The sequence below is a fragment of the Lissotriton vulgaris genome, chromosome 1_1 (genome assembly GCF_964263255.1).
Source record: "Lissotriton vulgaris chromosome 1_1, aLisVul1.2, whole genome shotgun sequence".
NCBI lineage: Eukaryota > Metazoa > Chordata > Amphibia > Caudata > Salamandridae > Lissotriton > Lissotriton vulgaris.
The window spans coordinates 228907001-228928480 of NC_141685.1; the positions used below are offsets into that span (position 1 = coordinate 228907001).

Genomic DNA, 21480 nt, shown 5'->3' on the forward strand with positions numbered 1-21480 from the left:
AGCATTTGGCTAAAGCCCAGGGATTTGCCATTGTCTCCTGAAATCCTCCAGGCCGTCAGAGTTAGAAGACCCTGATCCACGAGGGGATGGACGTCTCCCTCTGGACCCAAGAGCATTTCCCTGAAAGGGGGTATTAGAATTGGAAAGTCTATGCACATTTCCAGAATGACTGGAAACCAGGCTTGGGACCTCCAAAGAGGAGCTATTACAGTTATGATGTCATGGTAGCGTCGAGCATGAAGGAGAAGCCGAGGGAGTAATGCAAACGGCGGGAAGGCATAAGGTCTCAGACCTCTCCAATCTTGTAGGAAGGCATCTACATTCTGAGATTGACGGTCCGGTCTCCAACTGAAGAATTCCTTCAGTTGTGTGTTTAGGCGATCTGCAAAAAGGTCTATCTTGTATGGACCTCAGATTGATTGAATGGCCAAAAAGATCTGTCTGTCTAATCTCCAGTTGCTTGAATCTCTGAAATTCCTGGAGTACCAGTCTGCGACACCGTTGCTCAGGCCCGGAATATGTTCCGCTATAACCGAAATACCTTTGTTCAAGCAATAATCCCAAAAACTCTTGGCAAGGTCCGTTAGGCCCTTGGAATGTGGACCGCCCAGTTTGTTGACATAGCGGACTGCCGAAACATTGTCCATGCGTAATGTCACACAGCATTTCGCTGTTTTGGGTGTAAAACAGCGAATTGCAAATGAACCTGCCAGTAATTCTAAGCAGTTGATATGCAATCTCTTCTCTTGAGTGGTCCAACGACCGCCTGTGGAGTATTTCCCACATCTCGCTCCCCATCCTTCCAAGCTCGCATCTGATTCTATTATCAGATCCGGTTGTTCCCCGAAGATGGCTCTGCCATTCCATGCTTCCGCATTCCTGAGCCACCAAAGCAGTTCCGTCTTTGATTCCTGATTCAAAGAAATCATATGGGAATATGAATGGTTCGATCTTAGGGCGCTCGCCTTTAGTCTTTGGAGTGCCCGATAATGGAAGGGTCCTGGGAAGATAGCTTGAATTGTCGAAGAAAGGAGGCCAACGATTCTCGCTAGTACTCTCAGAGGGAAGGTCTTCTTCGTGAGAGCCTTCCTCAACTCCTTCCTCACCTTCCTGACTTTTTCGGAGGGTAATTTCAGTTCCGCTTTGAGAGTGTCTACCGTAAAACCTAGGAATTGTGTTTGTTGTTCGGGAGTAGTACCAAGATTTCTTGGTATTTATGATGAAGCCCAGAAGTTCCAGAACCTGAATTGCAAGGTTTGTGTGGAGAGATGCAGTCTCCTTCGACTGGGGTATTATAAGGATGTTGTCTAGGTACATGATCAGTCTCACCCCTCTCTCCCTGAGCCAGGCAGTTACGGGGCGTAACACCTTGGTGAAACACCAGGGGGCGGACGACAGACCGAATGGGAGACTGCAGAATTGGTAAAGTTTCCCTAACCAAGTGAATTGGAGGAATTTCTGGTGGGGTTCCCAGATGGGAATTGTTAAGTAGGCGTCTTTCAGGTCTAACCTCGTGAGCCAGTCCCCTTTCCTCAAAATATCCCTTAGGAGGTGAATACCCTCTATTTTGAAATGTTGGTAAACTACCCAAGGATTTAAATCTTTTAGGTTTATTACGGGCCTCTGTTCCTTGTTCTTCTTCTCCACTAGAAAAACATTGCTGAGGAAACCGTGTTTGCGTCTCGACTATTGCCCCTTTTTGTAACAGTTCTTGTACTTCTTTGGAGACTAAGTCTCGATCTTTGAGAGAGAAAGTGATCTCGCAAGGGCGACGTGTTTGAAAGGGAGTACCCAGAAAGTCTATTTTGTAACCCTTTACTGTATCTAAAACCCAATTGTCTTGTGTTACTAAGTTCCAATTCCCAGCGAATTGGCGTAGTCTCCCTCCCACCTTTGGAGGGATATCTGAATGGTCTTTCAAGGTTCCTACCTGAGGAAAAGGAACGTTGTCTCCGCTCGCCTCTGAAGGTGCCTCCTCGGTTCCTCTGTCTCTGCGGGAAGAATTGGGATCCATAGTTGTTGGAGCCATAGTTGCTGGAGAATCTCCCTCCACGGGTGTTAAAGGGTCTAGAAGATTGAGTTCCACGGCTGGGGAAACGACCCCGTATTCTCCCGGCCCTGGCAAAAACTCTATTGTTGAATACTTTTTTGATATCCTTCTGCGATTTTTGAATCGAGCTGAACGCGCTCACATACTTAGCCATTTCTTTAATGAAGTCCTCGCCAAAGAGGAGACCTTGTGAGTCGGGACCTCCGTCTTTTTTGGCTAGTTCAATGAGTTTAGGATCTATTTTAAGTAGGGCTCCTTTTCTCCTTCCGGTGGAGATGGCAGTGTTAGTATTGCCAACAAGGCATATTGCTCTTTGCACCCATTCTCGTAGTTCTTTGATATCAATTTGGTTATTTCCTACGTATGCCGATTCTGTCATCTCGAATATTTTAGTAAGAGGTCCTATTACATCAAGAAGGCGATCTTGACAAGATTTAAGCCCTTTATCCAGACCTTTCCTAGGATCTATTGTTTTTAGCTATAAAAGCCACAACCTTAGGGTCTAACTCTGGGGTCATTGCGATTTTATTTGGTAGGGATGGGCGTGGGCATTCTGATCTGAGTCTAGATCTCACTTCTTGGGGTATTTCTCTTCTGAGCCAGAATGAAAGATAGTCAACGATATGTTGCGAGGGGGTCCATTCTGGAGAGAGTGGGTGCTTAATTAGGAGGGGATCAAACATTTCTTCCCCGAATGGGTCTAGAGGTGTACTGTTACAGGCCGAGGCCTTGGAAGCCCCTTCTAAGCTTCCGCTTCGTCTAGCATTCTCATCCTCCACATCTGTATTAAACCCTGATGAGCACGATAGCTCAATCTCTTCCTCGCAGCTTTCATCGCTGTCGATGTGGGTAGGAGGTTCTGGGCCTATACCATGCCCATCTGGGGTGCCCGAGGCACCAATCTGGTCAGCGCCCCTAGGGCCTGTAGAGATAGAGCTCTTCAGCTTTTTTGCGCCGTTTTCGGACTGAGTCGGGATAATAGCCCTTTTTTTATTACCTTTAGATACTCCATTAGATTTACTGGTAGAGGGTGCAGAGGGTAGATTGGAAAGGGAGTCCAATTTTTTATTTATAGCGTCGTCAATTGAGCCTAGGGCTTTCTCTAGAGCCTTATTAACTAGTTCCTCTAGCTTTTGGTCGAGAGATGGCGATGTAGACATTTTAAATTATTATGCCTTTGATAATAAGTAGTAGTAAGTAAGTATGGTTTTCCCTCTTTTTTTTTTTATGGCTTTAAGCAATAAGAAGGAAAAGGAAAGCTAGTTAATCGGACAGGGGATAACGCTTAGGTCATAGAAAAGGAAAGAAGAAAGTTACTGCTGATAAAAATCATATCCACAAAGGCAAACAACCTTACCTATGTCATATAACAACACTGTAAAGATTTTCAGACATACAAGCATTCAGCATATATCATTAATAAGGTCAAATGAGATCATAGTACTAAGCTTAGAGCGGTAGTACTTATCTTTCTGAGCAGCAGCAACAAAGAAAGAAGATGCCTGGTCAGAGAGGGACTAGTCTTTTCTTTAGAATGTTCACAAAGTTCTATTCCATTATTGCTTCCAATCTCATGCGGTCTACTACGTTATTAGCATTGCTTGATTTGCGGACCGTCGAATTGTAAACTTCTTATGTAACTCATTACACAAAGTACTAAAAAGGTTTGCCTAGGATTGGCAGGCAGCAGTCCGCAGCACGCGAAGTGACAGCCAAAGTCCACCGTGATTGCAGATCAGCGACAACACTAAAGTTTCCTACTACATTAACCAGTCATTAAAATACTCAAACTATCAATCCACCACCACTATTTCTTCTTATCGCCATGTGTACAAAGGAAGGACTGGACTTGAGTCTGTAGGGGCTGATTTAGAAGCCCCTTGCGGCTCTTTTGCTTCATTGTTGCGTGACTTTTGTGACGCAGCGGCAGCACAAAAGAGGCGCAATGGCGCGGCGTATATTAACAACGTGACGCATATGGGAGATGCATCACGTTGTAAAGCCCTGCGCCATCAGGGGATGTTCCGGCGCAAGGGAGGGCGTTCCTGCGCAGGAACGCATCCTAAAAGTGGCTGAGGGAAATCTACAAGATTTCAATCACTCACTTTAACGACAATGATGCGTGACTCAAACCCTGCGCCTGCTTGAAGCAGATGTACGGCTTAACGCAGCTTTGGGGAGATAGGGCACCCCAGAGCATTGATGGAGCTGCGCCATCGTTGCGAGGCAACTCCAGCAATGCGCCACCCTTACGGCACAGATGCGTAACGCTTTGGTGACGTTTTCGGCCCATGGTGCGCCGCATTGTAAACACGGCGCACCATGGGTGATAGTGGCGTGGCGCACAATTACTGGCGCATCCCTGCTACTTTGCAGGGAAGCGCCGGTAATTAAACATCTGAACCTTAGTGTGTAGCATTACGCAGTTCTTTAAACTACACTCATACATAATTTCACTGGCCAATGAAACGAACACAAAATCGGAAACAAATAAGCATAGTAGCAACACTACTGAGAAGGAGAGCAGTGCACCTGAAATGCACAGAAGATTTTGAAATATAATTTACCTACAATGTAATGAGCAGCATTATTGCTTTTGGTAAAAAAAAAAAATTGCAATATAATAACACAGCAGGAGAAAACAGAGTAGTAAAGAAATAGCTACTACTACTACTCACCAAGCCCAGGGATCTCGAGGCCAAGCAGGTCGAGCAGATCTCGTTCACGGGTCAGGACATCCGTCCAGCCGTGGGTGGCCTGGTTGTAGGTGCGTCGGACCCGAGAGTGGTGGTACATGGCCCGGCACACCTTATCCCACCGCTTCCGGCGATCCCGCATCCGCCTCCGATCTTGCCACCTGCCATTATGGTCCTGGGGAGGTGGCGCTGTACATAGAACAGTAGTGCGCCCACCTCCTCCGGGCTGAAAATCTCCCGGGGTGCGACTGTCTCCCCCCTCAAACGCCCTCACGGGAGCTGGGCACGGGGTACGGGACCCTTCCCCTTCTCGGGATGCTTCCCGGCTCCCTTCACCATGGTCTGGGCGGAAAGGAATAAAGAAAATAGAATAGGGAAGAGAAGAAAAGAAAAGAGTTTAAAAAAGTAGTTTAAAATTAACAAAAAGTAGCAGTAAACACAAAAATATAGGGCTAGAAAAATAGAGGGGTAGATAATAAGTAAAATAGATCAAAAAAAACTTCAAACAAGCAAAGGATGGCACATATTTAGAGAGGATACAAGAAGCATGCCCAGAACCATAGCAATGAATGAGAAACAAGATGGCCACGCCCGTTCACGACCGCGCGGGTAAGTTCGCGCGAGATGTTCCTCGCGAACACTCGCGAAATTGTACTTGCGAGCCGCACACTTTGCGAGATTACACTTCGCGCCCGGAAACGGAAATACGTCATGCAAACAAGATGGCCGCGCCCTTGAACGACCGCAAGGGTAACTTCGCACCTTGCGCTACAAGCGGCTCGCGAAAACGCACAAAACCTTGCGAACTAACACGCCGCAAAAAAAGAAATCGCATATTCGCACGAATTCGCGGCTTCCGAATCCGATCTCGCGCGTGTTCGCGCCCCGCGAATCAGCGAAATTGCAGAAAAACGAGTTTTGCAAAACTGAAAGCAATCGGCAGGTGCAAGAGTTCAAACTCATCATTAGTAACAATTCACTGTAGTGCTTCCTGACTGGGGCCCCTCCTGAGTTCAGTTGCTAGTTGCAACAATTGTATGACCCTGCTCTGACCCTCACAGCAGGCTCATAGAATAGCTAGAAGTAGGCCACAAAGTTCCTGGAAAAAAAATTGCACTGCAACAGAAAGCAAATTACTGATAAGGAAGCAGGTGCTAGACCTGGAATTTTAAAACAGTGACACATTTATAAACTAACCCCAAATTAATTCATGTCAGTTGAAGCAGGGCAGGTGTGCTTGCTTTTCCCCCCCCTCATCTACAGTGATGATGAACCAGAGGGTGGCATTAATGTACCAGAGGGTGGCATGGGTGAAAGAGAGGGTGGCAGTGGTGAAACAGAGGGTGCTGGGAGGCTGGGATGATGAACCAGGCGTAGAAACAACATAGTCGCGACCGTTGCGAGCCGACAAGTAAGTTTGCAATTGCGAACTAGTACCAAATCCTCGCGAACTGGCAGAAACCCTTGCGAACACACAAAAAAAAAAGCAAATTCGCGACAATTCGTGGATTTTGCGGATTGCGAGTTCGCAAATTCGCAAAATTCGCAAAATTTGCGAACGCCAGATTTGCAAAATTCACCCATGCACACCCAGAGCCACACACACCCAGAGCCACACACACCCACACACCTAGAGCCACACACACCCACTCACCCAGAGCCACACACACACCCACACACCCATAGCCACACACACCCAGAGCCACACACACACACACACACCCAGAGCCACACACACCCACACACCCAGAGCCACAGACACCCACACACCCAGAGCCACACACACCCACATACCCAGAGCCACACACACACACACACCTAGGAGAGCAAGCACAGCGAGGGGGCAGGAAAGCAAGCACAGCGAGGGGGCAGGGAAGCAAGTGCAGTGAGGGGGCAGGGAAGCAAGTGCAGTGAGGGGGCAGGGAAGCAAGCGCAGCGAGGGGGCAGGGAAACAAGCACAGTGAGGAGGCAGGGAAGCAAGCGCAGCCGGGGGGCAGGGAAGCAAGCGCAGCCAGGGGGCAGGGAAGCAAGCTCAGCCAGGGGGCAGGGAAGCAAGCTCAGCCAGGGGTCAGGGAAGCAAGCTCAGCCAGGGGGCAGGGAAGCAAGCTCAGCCAGGGGGCAGGGAAGCAAGCTCAGCCAGGGGGCAGGGAAGCAAGCACAGCCAGGGGGCAGGGAAGCAAGCACAGCCAGGGGGCAGGGAAGCAAGCACAGCCAGGGGGCAGGGAAGCAAGCACAGCCAGGGGGCAGGGAAGCAAGCACAGCCAGGGGGCAGGGAAGCAAGCACAGCCAGGGGGCAGGGAAGCAAGCACAGCCAGGGGGCAGGGAAGCAAGCACAGCCAGGGGGCAAGGAAGCAAACACAGCCGGGGGGCAGAGAAGCAAGCACAGCCAGGGGGCAGGGAAGAAAGCACAGCCAGGGGGCAGGGAAGAAAGCACAGCCAGGGGGCAGGGAAGAAAGCACAGCCAGGGGGCAGGGAAGAAAGCACAGCCAGGGGGCAGGGAAGCAAGCACAGCCAGGGGGCAGGGAAGCAAGCACAGCCAGGGGGCAGGGAAGCAAGCACAGCCAGGGGGCAGGGAAGCAAGCACAGCCATGGGGCAGGGAAGCAAGCACAGCCATGGGGCAGGGAAGCAAGCACAGCGCCCCCTTGTGTCTCTTCCACAGAACAATTCGTGGAGAAGTCGTCATGCGCCCAGGCCCTGGGGAGCTCTCCCTAATCTTGACATTGCAAATAAAAGAAACGTCAGCAATCTCTCTGCAAAAACAAGTGAGTGAACCTTCAGCAGACCCCACTGACCTCAAGAACTACCGCCCAATCTCGCTCCTCCCCTTTCCAGCCAAGGTTATCGAGAAGACCGTCAACAAGCAGCTTGCCGCCTTCCTCGAGACGAACTGATCCCTCGACCACTCGCAGTCCGGCTTCCGAGCCAACCACAGCACCAAGACCGCCCTCATCGCAGCCACTGACGACATCTGAGCCTTACTCGACAACGGGGAAACAGCGGCCCTCATCCTCCTGGACCTCTCCGTAGCATTCAAAACCGTCTGCCACCGCACCCTAGTACAGCGCCTCAGCAACATCGGAATCTAAGAGAAGGCACTAGGGTGGATTATCTCGTTCCTCGCCGGAAGAATCCAGAGAGTCCGCCTCCCCCCGTTCAGATCCGAGGCCACCGAAGTCATCTGCGGCGTACCACAAGGATCATCGCTCAGCCCCACCCTCTTCAACGTCTACATGAGCCCCCTTGCACCCATCGCACGCCAACATAACCTCAACATCATCTCCTACGCCGACGACACCCAACTGATCCTCTCCCTCACCAACGACCCAGCCACCGCAAGAATCAACCTACACGAAGGGATGAAAGACGTAGCCAAGTGGATGATGAACAGCCGCCTGAAACTGAACTCGGACAAGACGGAAGTCCTCATCCTCGGATCATCACCCTCTGCCTGGGACGACTCCTGGTGGCCCCCCGCCCTGGGCAGCGCACCCAAACCAACGGACCATGCACACAACCTGGGTTTCATCCTGGACTCCTCCCTCTCGATGACCAGACAAGTCAACGCCGTCTCCTCTTCATGTTTCAACATCCTACGCATGCTCCGAAAGATCTTCCGATGAATCCCACCCGAAACCAGGAAGACGGTGACCCAGGCACTAGTCACCAGCCGACTGGACTATGGAAACACCCTCTACACCGGAACCACAGCCAAACTACAGAAAAGACTCCAATGCATACAGAAAGCCTCCGCACGTCTCATCCTGGAAATCCCCCGACACTGCCACATCTCCAGACATCTGAGAGACCTGCACTGGCTCCCCGTCAACAAGAGAATCACATTCTGACTCCTCACCCACGCACACAAGGCCCTCCACGACCTGGGCCCCAGGTACCTCAACAACCGCCTGACCTTCTACACTCCCACCCGCCAGCTACGATCAACCAGCCACGCCCTCGCCGCTGTTCCACGCATCCGAAGAACCACCATGGGAGGAAGATCCTTCTCCTACCTGGCTGCCAAGACTTGGAACTCCCTCCCCATCCACCTACGCCTGACCCAAGATCACCTCTCCTTCAGGAAGCAACTCAAGACCTGGCCGTTTGAGCAGTAACAGACCCCCCCAAGCGCCTTGAGACCCTCCGGGTGAGTAGCGCGCCATATAAATGCCTTGATTGATTGATTGGTTGAGTGTGTGTGTGTGAGAGTTTGTGTGTGAGAGTGAGTGAGTGTGTTTCCACCCGTGGCCTCAATGTTGTTCACGCTTAAGATATGTTTTGTAAGTGCTGCCCCATTATCTCCTCACAAAGGTGCTGGTCCCTCCTACACCTGCAAAAGTGGCACAGCAAACAGTTACATCCTAACGAAACAAACCTTGATGCTGGTCATTTACGTTCACTTGTGTATTAACATATTCTTCTTCAAAACTTTATCTCTTATGTTAATGTCGCCAGTTAGCAGGGGCGTAGATTCGGGGAGTTGGGAGAGTTACACCCCTAATAAATACATTTTCTGGAAAATGGATGGGAACAGAGGTTTTCAGTCTGGTATGCTTAGGTGAATGTCGGCTTTTACAAGGAATTGTTACAAAAACACAAAAGCACACTCTCCCTCTGCTTTGAAAATCTGAAACCCACCCCCATCACCCTAATCTTATGTTTAAAATTGTTTACTGTCTTGTGCCACTCCTCCCTCAACATTTCCAAAGTAAAAAGCAAATTTGTATTACATCTAACGCCTCATACAATGTTATATATACGCTCAAATTAATTACCCACTTCGCTACCAATTTGATCAAAAACATTCTTTTCAAATTGTATTGTTAGGGTTTCATTAACCACAAATAACACGTCTCATTATTCAAATACAAAAAAAATACAACGGAACAAAAAGTTTACCTTAAAATCCAATTGGATCGCATTCCTAAGTCGCTGGTACAAACTAAACTTCTCCATACCCTTAAAAAATAAAATCATTTGACAAACAAACCGTATTCACGTTTGCGAGCGGGCGCTAAATGCGCCCTGACATCTGTATTAACCCGGCACAGATTAGCCGTTGCACACATGCAGACACCAGGGCACCATGGAGATGAATAAATCAGCAACACGCAGCCAGTCCCACAACTTCTTCAGAGAATGCACGCCAGCTCGCCTGCGAAAGAGGGGGGGCGGGGCTCTCGCGGTTTTTAAGCACCAATGTGGAGACGCAGCAAGTTTTCCTTAAAAATAATCATAATTCCGCACTAGGTAAACATGTATTCATTTTTTCCCTTCTTCTGAGCCGAGACGTGTTTGCTGTTAAAGCCCTAAAAAAAAAGTTAGCATGGCCGAAGGCAGCTGACTGCGACACAGCTGCCCCACAGCAGGTGCATTGTTCCCCAGAGCTTACCTCCCCAGAGGCTGTGCGTGCTCCTGGAATAACCCCCGGGCAGACTTGGGGTGGCCGGAGCCTGGACTCTGGAGATGTGAAACAGGGAGGGAAGAATAGCAAGTGTGTGAGTAAGGGAGAGCGTGAGAGGAGGGAGGGAGAGGTAGGCAGTGCTCAGTTTGCTAATTACACTGCAAGCTGAAGAGTCAGCTGCTCTTATTTCACTGTATTGGAAATGCTACCTCCAGCTGTGCTCCTTTTTAATGCCATATGTTCATCCAAATCGAGCTACCAGCCGACCACAGCTTGCTGCCTTTTTTAAAGTTCCAGCAGCCAGGCAAAACCTAACTAGATTTTTGACTCAACAGAACTGTCTAAGGAAGGGGGACACTTCAAAAAGCTTTGTTAATTACGCTCTTCTTAAAGATAAAAAAAACACACACACAGGAGTGACTAAGTAGTTATGGAAACCGCTGGCAGCCAAACACTATGTTTAAAATTGTTTACCGTCTTGTGCCACTCCTACCTCAACATTTCCAAAGTAAAAAGCAAATTTGTATTACATCTAACGCTTCTAAACTTCCCCATGCCCTTAAAAAATAAAATCATTTGACAAACAAACCGTATTCACGTTTGCGAGCGGGCGCTAAATGCGCCCTGACATCTGCATTAACCCAGCACAGATTAACCATTGTACACATGCAGACACCAGGGCACCATGGAGATGAATAAAGCAGCAACACGCAGCCAGTCCCACAACTTCCTCATAGAATGCCCGCCAGCTCGCCTGCGAAAGAGGGGGGGCGGGGGCTCTCGCGTTTTTTAAGCACCAATGTGGAGACGCAGCAAGTTTTCCTTAAAAATAATCATAATTCCGCACTAGGTAAACATGTATTCATTTTTTCCCTACTTCTGAGCCGAGACGTGTTTGCTGTTAAAGCCCTAAAAAAAAGTTAGCATGGCCAAAGGCAGCTGACTGCGACACAGCTGCCCCACAGCAGGTGCATTGTTCCCCAGAGCTTACCTCCCCAGAGGCTGTGCGTGCTCCTGGAATAACCCCCGGGCAGACTTGGGGTGGCCGGAGCCTGGACTCTGGAGATGTGAAACAGGGAGGGAAGAATAGCAAGTGTGTGAGTAAGGGAGAGCGTGAGAGGAGGGAGGGAGAGGTAGGCAGTGCTCAGTTTGCTAATTACACTGCAAGCTGAAGAGTCAGCTGCTCTTATTTCACTGTATTGGAAATGCTACCTCCAGCTGTGCTTCTTTTTAATGCAAGGGGGGGGCGGGAACAGGCACACGGACAGCGGGAGGGGGGGCGGGAACGGGCACACGGACAGCGGGAGGGGAGGGGAGCACTCACCAGGACTTCTTCCAGCGGCTGTCGGCCTGGAGGAATGACCCAAAAAACCCTAAAATAAATAAATAATAAACCACCGCCCACCGTCGCAATGACGTTCACAAAGGGGCGGAGAGCAAAAAAAATCGCCGGAACGCCCACGAATCTGCTCCCACAATGACTGACGCCTCTCTGTTCCAATGGCTAGCCTCCATTTATGGAGCTAGCCAATGGAACAGAGAGGTGGGACAAAGCCAAGACTGCTTCTCAAAAGATTTTGCCTGCGCGAACGCTGCTGCGCAGCGAACGCCAGGCGAAACCTAAAAAGGATAAGAACCGAAGGAACATAGATAAATTTCCTCTTCTTTAAACACATGAAAAGAAAGCCTCACACATGCATCTTCTGTTCTGAGACAGTGATACACCAGGCTCGATTCTTAACTTGAATCAGTCCTAACATTAAAAAGTTGTTAAATAAATGGGGACGCGTTTGTTTTCAGGTTAATTGAAGTTATAGAAAGGAAGTTACTAAATGTCATGCACCACTTACCTTTAGGAACACTTTCATATTTAAAAACCTATTTCATCAAACCTATGAAAATATGATAAAGTTGCTTCAAAATTCTAAAAGTTTATATCATTAATATGCAGAACCGTTTCAGCTTCGTATATCGGATTTCTTCAATAGTGATATTTTTCTAACATGAATTTAAGAAACATTCCTGCCTTCCTCCCATCCACACGGACAACAACAGCAATACTAAGCTAAGAGACGAGTCATTTGTTATACGCACTGTTTTGGGGGGCCTATGTTGCTATTAGGCATGGACAACATTATAGTTTATAAAATCATACACAAGTTGGTTTCGTCCAGGGCACTTCATGAACTCATGTATTTTCCTGGTCATTTGATATGTGATCATGAAGAAAAAGGAGGGAAATGGAAAGGAAACAATGTCTGAGAATCACACAATTTAGTGAAGTGGGGAAGCCGGGATTGATCGTCCGTGTTTCGGTTTCAAATTGTTACAATTGAGCCACTTGACTTCGTTTAAAGCGTTTGACTTTCCCTACAGTCCTAAGGTTGTTGAGAGTGAAACCCTGACAAAACTGGATACAGTGCAAAACATAACTGTTCCCATCCCAGATGGGACTTGAACCCCCAATCTCTGGCTTGGAAGACCAGTGCGTTATCCATCAGGCCACTAGGACTGGTTGATTGCAATAGAAGCCATCACGCTGGAATACTGTACTCGAAGGATGACGTGACAACACACTCGACGCTCCTACTAAAACTAAGGTATAAAACAGGTATATACAATCTTCGAAAACACCCGCGCTGTGGTGATTAAAATCTGAAATGACGGCGTTTACGTGAACTGGTTCATCCATCACATTTCAGCCCTAATGAGTTTAAGGGTGAAGACCCAGCAATTGAATACAGAACCGCAAAAGAATATATTTTTCATCCCACATGAGTTGCTATAAGCAGCCTGTGCTGCGTGGAATCAGGATTTCTGCCTGGACGATTAAATAAATTATATATACATTTACATCAATATTTTCAGGGTCAGGTGCAAAACAATTAAAGCCAAGCCTCACAAACACCTACTGCTGTCATGGTTAAAGTTTGAGTCAGTAGAGTTTAGTGGAATCGGTTAACTAATCCATTACGCTGCAGTGCATGAGACCGAACACTGAAACAATAATTAGAAGCATTTGCAATGCAACAGGACTCGCATTTACGTGAGTCTGAGATATTGCATTGCAAATGTTTTTTTAAGCGCCTCATGCTGCGCTTTCAAGTTAAAGGGTGTGGCTGCCTTTAAAGTGAAAGCAGGGCATGGGGCGCTTTAAAAAACAAAACATTTGTTTGTGATGCAAACGTAGGGATTATTTTCAAGACTGCAGTCATGTAAAGTGCAATTTATTTATGAGCAAATAAAACCTCAGGTCCCACCGAGATTTGAACTCGGATCGCTGGATTCAGAGTCCAGAGTGCTAACCATTACACCATGGAACCGGCTAGAAACTCCACCCCCACGCGGAAGTTTTACTGCTGGACTGGGGAGGGGGTCATCTCTAGTTTGTAGTTCTAATTTTAGTCACTTGAACTCTGCTCCCTTGTGCTCTTCAGGCTGCCAGTTACTGCCCGCTCCAAAAATAATGTGGTAAATTCAAGGTTGTGACCCTCATTATTGGAAATGAAATCATTTCCCTTCCAGTTCTGAGAGAGTTAAATGGACGCTAACATGCCTTTACAGTTCACAGACCTTGTTTTTTCAAATGTGCCTACAAAATAATAAACATCAATGAACTGATTTAAACTTAAAGTAAACATGCCATCAGGGGGTAAACATAAAAAAACGCTTCTGAGCAATCTACTGTGGAGAAAGGAGGTGTTAATGTATTGCTGCAGCGCTAGAAGTGAGTGAGGAACTCAAGAAGCGCTATTTCTTTTATTAAACCTGTGTCAAGTAAGAAATCTTCAGCACAGAAATAAACTGCCTAGCTCACAGAAACCGGCTTCAAGGCGAGGCACACTCTAGGGATTCTGTGTGTACAGGATCGATACATTGAGAAGAAGTATCTCCCACACCCCCCATAATTTGAAGGGGCGACGACCCCTCGCTGCTCTAAAACTCGAGAGGATGGGGGGGCTCAGAGAGGCCCCTTCCCTGTGAGTCTGGCTGATCGTGGTTGCTTGTATTTATTTATTTAATGCGATTTTCTGTAGCGCGAACATTACTCGAAGGTGTCAGTGCGCTTTATAAAAGAACCAGTTGTGATACATAAGGATTTAGCATTGCATGATTTACATAAAAGATACAAACAGAGAAAATTCCAAATGTACAAGTTGTAAAGTCACTCACGGAAGAGATACAAATGGATATACTCTAAGAATCATATAGGAATGGTAGTGAGTACAAGGGTCTACTGCATATACTGGTGGTTAGAGTTATCTCTCTCTCTCTCTGTATATATATATATATATATATATATATATATATATATATATATATATATATATATATATCCAAATCGAAGAGAGTTACCCCATGTGGAAGGAACCGCACAAAGGCAAGTCTATTTTCAGCTTTTATTCACGAAGGTTGCATGCAGGATTACAAATGGGCTGCATCCATGATGTTTGCCAGACGCGTTTCGGGTTCTCGTGACCCTTAATCATTGGCAGCTGAAAGTGAACTGCAGAGCTGGCCGCCAAACAACTTGTACTCATTTCACTCCTCCCTTGTGGGAGAGGCCCAAATTTCCCATGGCCTTCTGGTGCTTGAAGTCGTTGGCAATAACACTCAAGTGAGTCCGTCTGCAGTCCGCTAAAATTTATCAAAAATAAAACCACAGTGAGGTGATGGCAATCCCATGTGCAAACTTGCTGCATTCTTAGTCCTCCGTGACGGATTACCTTTCCCCAAACCGATGAGCACCTTGGGATGGCCTCACCACGGGAACGCTGTATTTAGCAGCTTGGTTCCTTCCGCGGCCGGGGTCCGACCTTTGTGCCTTGCCTTGCCTTTGTGCGGTTCCTTCCACATGGGGTAACTCTCTTCGATTTGGATGTTGGCGGTCGGACCCCGGCCGCGGAAGGAACCCAGCTGCTAAATACAGCGTTCCCGTGGTGAGGCCATCCCAAGGTGCTCATCGGTTTGGGGAAAGGTAATCCGTCACGGAGGACTAAGAATGCAGCAAGTTTGCACATGGGATTGCCATCACCCCACTGTGGTTTTATTTTTGATAAATTTTAGCGGACTGCAGACGGACTCACTTGAGTGTTATTGCCAACGACTTCAAGCACCAGAAGGCCATGGGAAATTTGGGCCTCGCCCACAAAGGAGGAGTGAAATGAGTACAAGTTGTTTGGCGGCCAGCTCTGCAGTTCACTTTCAGTTGCCAATGATTAAGGGTCACGAGAACCCGAAACGCGTCTGGCAAACATCATGGATGCAGCCCATTTGTAATTGCATGCAACCTTCGTGAATAAAAGCTGAAAATAGACTTGCCTTTGTGCGGTTCCTTCCACATGGGGTAACTCTCTTCGATTTGGATGTTAGCGGTCGGACCCCGGCCGCGGAAGGAACCCAGCTGCTAAATACAGCGTTCCCGTGGTGAGGCCATCCCAAGGTGCTCATCGGTTTGGGGAAAGGTAATCCATCACGGAGGACTAAGAATGCAGCAAGTTTGCACATGGGATTGCCATCACCCCACTGTGGTTTTATTTTTGATAAATTTTAGCGGGCTGCAGACGGACTCACTTGAGTGTTATTGCCAACGACTTCAAGCACCAGAAGGCCATGGGAAATTTGGGCCTCGCCCACAAAGGAGGAGTGAAATGAGTACAAGTTGTTTGGCGGCCAGCTCTGCAGTTCACTTTCAGCTGCCAATGATTAAGGGTCACGAGAACCCGAAACGCGTCTGGCAAACATCATGGATGCAGCCCATTTGTAATCCTGCATGCAACCTTTGTGAATAAAAGCTGAAAATAGACTTGCCTTTGTGCGGTTCCTTCCACATGGGGTAACTCTCTTCGATTTGGATATATATATATATATATATATATATATATATATATATATATATATATATATATATACTCCATTAGACTGCTTGCTGCTGTGTTTTCTGGACCGTCTCATCACAGGTTGGGGGGTGGGAGGGTGTTTTCAGGCAGATCTCTGTCCCAGAACACACATTGTTTTACTGTGCAGGAGTTGTTTTTTTTTTACAGCCGTCTTTGTTTCAGGGGAGTGTTCATGTTTGTGCCTTGAGTGCATCTACATTTCAATCCGAAAGGCACAGACAGCACATTTTCAATTGAAATGACCAATACAATTTTAACTAATAAAACTGTACAATGCATACATGATAATGTTTGGAATCTGCATCACCTAGTGTATTGATTTGTTTTGATCCTATTGAAGTATTTCTTTCCAACACACTTCAGAATTAACAAAGAATGCGATTAATTTGTGCTTTGCTAATTTTGATACATTCTGAAATACTTGCACAGTTGATTTAAATGTTGCGTGTGCAGTTCAAGCAGCAGTGATATGCAGAGTTCACACAGATGCCTGTGCGAGGTCTATGGTGATAAGGGTATGGATGATTTAGTGGATGTGTGAATGATGCTAGCACTTTCATGCAGGGGCCATTCGGTGACTTTAAACTGCTGTCACGCTCATTCCTGTTTCCACTAGTGATGTTGCTCTCAGAGATGCTTCAACCGGATCCTGAAAGTTCCATTGAGGTCACAGTCTGTCCTGCTACCACAGCAGTAACTCCTTTGGTTGTCACTTCCTACAGTCTTGCTATTGTCACTGAGTCCCGATGCCAGTGCTCCTACAGTGAACGCATCCGCACGCGGTTTACACATCACCTGTCCTCCTGTATCCCAACCTCTCTTCTTACCATCAAATAGTCTCATAAAAAACTCAATCTCTGTTCTCAATAATATTCTTTCCTCACAAGTGTCCTTTTCTGCTCTCCTCTACTCTCTCACTCAGACCTCTGCTCACCTCTTCACTCAGACCCTGCCTTCTCTGCTTCACAAAACCACCTTGCTAGGTTTCCCCTGCACAGCGCTTGCTCTGTGCTTGTTAAATCTTTGTATTAACCCCTTTGCTGCTAGGCCTTTTCCTCCCCTGTGCTAAGGATTTTTTTGACTATTGGGGGTAGTGTGTGCTTAGGCCCCTGTAACTTTTTGACCAAATAAGGTATCCACGCCAAAATTGTGTCCTTTTCTTCCAACATCATAGGGATTGTAAAGGTATCCAGGGTTTGTGGATTCCCCTTGAGGGGACCCAGAAATTAGCCAAAATACAGCTACATTTAGTTTTTTGGGGGGAAAAGGGCTGCAAATAAAAGCGCCTGAGTTTTTCCCTGCAAATGATATAAAAAAAGGGGTTCTGGGGCTGAAATCACCATTTTCCCAGCTTTAAGGGAATGGTGGACTTTTGTCTGAAAACCAACATTTTTTACACCATTTTGGCATTTATCTGGGACATAGCCTATTTTTGTAATTTTTTTTGCTTTTAACCTCCTTCCAGTAAATGGTAGAAATGGGTATGAAAGCAATAATGGATCCTGGCAAGCTATACATTTCAGAAAAGTAGACACAATTGTAAATTCAGCAAAGGTTATTTGTGTAGATCCAGCAAGGTTTCTTTATAGAAACTAACAGTTAAATATTAGAAAAATTGAAAATTCTTTGAAAAAAACAGACTTTTGTGTCAACGTTTTCACCTGTAACTTCTTGTAATTATGGCAGCTCTCTGAAAGCATTATACTGTTACATCCGCTGGACCTTCCTCGTTGTGGGGATATATAGGACTTGTAGGTTCACCAAGAACCAGACGAATCCAGAGTCATAAACTGAGCAGCAATTTGCAATGGCTTTTTATTATGCACCGGGTAAATAGTAATTATTGTGGGAAAATGTATATATGGAAAAATCGGTATGAAAGACACCTATGTATTTCTGACATGGGAACAAAAAATAGAGTTTAGAAACAGTAGATATTTGCACATTTCTGAAATTGAGAAAACTCATACTAGCATTAGAATTATCGGTCATTTTTAAAAATGACTTCTTTTTTACACAATGTCTTTCATTTGGAAGGCAGAAATGCATCAAAAGTCAATAGGTAATAACATTTGCTTTACAAATCTGAATTACCCTAAATCTCCCGATAAAAATGGTACCTCACTTGTGTGGGTAGGAATAGTGCCCACAACAGGAAATGGCTCAAAACCCATGCCTTGCTGGTCTCTCCTGGGTGTCTAGTTTCCAGAAATGTGTGGGTTTGGTAGGTTTCCCTAGATGGCCGCTAAGCCCCGGGATAAAAACTCATGGGACCCCCCATGCAAAACCAGGTTGGTTTGTGATAGGTAATTTTGATGTCACATCAATAGGTTCTGGGCACTTGCCTGTCGCGGTCTTTGACTCACCCGCGCAAGTGATGAATCATTTTTATCGGGAGACCTGGGGAAATGCTGTGTGGGAGGAAATGTGTGGATCCACATAGATTTCAGAACTTTCCCACACAGAAATTTGAGAAAAAAGTGAATGTTTCAGCACAATTTGAGGTTTCCAGGGGATTTTGGGTAGGAGAATCATGGGGGACCCATTCAAGCCATACCTTGCTGGACTCCCCCCAGTGTCTAGTTTCCAGAAATGGGTGGGTTTGGTAGGTTTTCATAGATAGCTGCCGAGCCCCGGGCCAAAAAAGTATGGGACCCCCATGCAAAACCAGGTTGGTTTGTGATAAGTAATTGATGTTTGCAGGGGATTCTGGGTATGGAAACATTGGGGAATACACACAAGCCAAACCTCCCTGAAAGCCCCCGGGTGTCTACTTTTCAGAAATGTGTGGGTTTGGTAGGTTTCCCTAGGTGCCGGCAGAGCTAGGGTTCACAAACTACAGCTAGGCACTTTGCCAAAAAAGGGTCATTTGAGAAGGGATGTCAGCCCCCGAGACGAGAGCAGAGCTCTGCTGTACACATTCTAGTCTGAGCCAGGTTCAAACATGGAGCAGATTCTTTCGATCAGTGATCCAGAGATGTCTCATTGACTGACAGACGATGCACCCTGCGCTGCGGTTAGAGAGGACAGGGTGCCAGGGCTATATCTAGCAGCTGGCTCTCTTGTCTGGCTAGGAACAGACCCACAGACCCTCAGCAATCCTGCCAGATGTGCCCCCCAGGGCTGGATATGGACACCCTCTTCCAGGACTGCTGTTCCCTCCCAGTCCACAAGTGGGGGGCTCACAAGATGGTGGTTGTAGATGTGGGTGGTGGGTGTGCTTTTCACTAAGGCAGCTTGGTGAGAGCCCCCACCGCTCCCAGCCAGAACCAAGCTTCGAGGATCAGGTGTGATGGGGCATTAAGGGAGGCTGCTGTATGCCCTGAAGGATGTTGTAGCTCCCAGAGGCGCAGATCATGTGGACTAGCGCTGCTGCGGTGCCGGTGTAGACACAATTGAGGCTCAAACAGGAATATGTGTTAAAACCCTCCTGCACGCTCTGTCCACCTCAAGAATAGTGACAAGATGCAGAACCTGTCTGGACCCCACTCTACTACCCCTGACCCGGCCCAGGGCACCCTCCACAGATAAGCTATTGTGCTTCTCTGGTGAAATCGCCCCAGTGTACAAAACACCACAGACCCTGTGAGCACAAAGCGCAAAGACTCCCTCACACCTGTACAGCAATGAGTGGATGACGCCCCTCCCTGCCCCGTGCACTCTACGCACCCAGCGCGGGGGTAAGTATCCTGCATGTGAGAAGGAGTCTCTGCTCACACGTTTTGGCCTATATGCGACGCTAACAGCTGGGCTACAGAGGTCTGCATCAGGGCTCCCAGGAGCAGGGGCTGCACAGCGCCCCCAGTTATGGGGAATAAAATGCAGCTCTGGAAAATCATGCACAAACCAATCCTGCTCCTTGTGCGCTCTCGAAATGTGTGAATAAACTTTTATGTCATAATTCGGAGCACTCTGTATCAAAACGACTCTGGTGGGACTCAAACCCACAACCTTTGAATGCCTTCCCAGCCTGCCCAGAAGTCCAACGCGCTATCCATTGCGCCACAGAGCCACCTGTGGAAGCGCGCGCCACTGAGTGCATTACTGGTGAAATTGAGAAATAATGACGCTCGAGTTCGATCACTTTCCCTTTAGTGAAAGTGCAAACACATCTCTAAGCACGAGACGGACGGGACTGCTCCAGGTCCAGTCACGGGTCTGGGAGGTGTGACGTGTTTTGGGCCGGGTTATAGTTACTTTACACAGGAAGCTTCTCGTTGTTGGTGATTCCTGTTCACCTTCTCACAGGATACAGGGGTGTAGCTAGAGCTTGTGGCGCCCGGGGCTATCCCTCAGATTGCCGCTCCTTGGATGGGGGGGGGGGGGGTGCTGGGGAAAAAGGACGGTGAGCACTTGAAAGATGTCTGAGAGACACGTAGTATTGCTGCTAATAGTTACCTCAATCATGCAAGTTACATGCACATACATGACCCGGTCAAAGGCTTCACGGTTGAATACACCAGTGACTGGCAGTACAAAAGAGAACACACAGACTGCATGATCTATCTGGGTACTCAGAAAAACCGCATGTGACACAGGCCATCCATGTATCTCATACATCTTTATGGAATAACAAGGATGCAGACAGGCCATATGTGTATATAGTACCTCTTCATTGAATAACAAGGGCTTAAACAGGCCATCTGTGTATCTCGTCATACCTCTTTATTGAATAACAAGGGCGCAGACAGGCCATAGGTGTATCTCATACCTCTTTATTCAATAACACGGGTGCAGACATGCTATCCATGTATCTCTTTATTGAATAACAAACACGCTCACAGGCCACCCATGTCCCTCATAACTCTTCAATGAATAACAAGGGCGCAGACATAACTACCTAATCTGGTTAACGAGTACAAACTCTTTAAACATCCTGATACACTGACATCCCTGCAGCATCCGTTTTAGGTCCGTAAAAACCTATATTTAAAGTAAATTTGATCTGTAGCCAAATAAGTAAGCCATTGAGAGCCTAGTTAGTAGAAAAATACTGCCCATGAAGTAGCAGACCACAAACTGCCTTCCAGTGACTCTCTGCTTGTCACGACACTGCACTTCATCATGACTAAGGCCTTATAATTCCTATAATTCCACAAGTCATTAACTTGGCCCTTTTCTGCCCATCACCTACTTGCGACCATCGATTTGTGGTTAAGTAAAAAAAATATATTTCAGCACTGCATGTCACACCAGCAAAAATCTACCCTACAAAGAAAAATTAACCACCAGGAAAAGGCTATGTCCAAGCAAATTCAACATGTTGTATACCAAAGCGTTGTAGTGAAGCTTTACGTCCTTTATAGACAAAACAGCGAGCAACATGAGACAACCGAGAGATTTACTAATCTCTTGTACAGGAGCTCACGTGATGTAAAGTGGTCCTAATCAAGGAGAAGAGGTGCGAATTGTGGCCTCAATTTCCCTGCACT

At 47.2% G+C, this 21480-nt stretch overlaps 2 non-coding genes across 2 annotated transcripts; both read right to left on the reverse strand.

Moving 5' to 3' along the window:
• Window positions 1-13399: 13399 nt before the first annotated feature.
• TRNAQ-CUG (transfer RNA glutamine (anticodon CUG)) lies at window positions 13400-13471 on the reverse strand. The gene has a single exon. It is a non-coding gene; the product is annotated as a tRNA-Gln (tRNA).
• Window positions 13472-19971: 6500 nt separating this feature from the next.
• TRNAR-UCU (transfer RNA arginine (anticodon UCU)) lies at window positions 19972-20060 on the reverse strand. The gene is given in 2 exon segments: window positions 19972-20007; window positions 20024-20060. It is a non-coding gene; the product is annotated as a tRNA-Arg (tRNA).
• Window positions 20061-21480: the final 1420 nt, after the last annotated feature.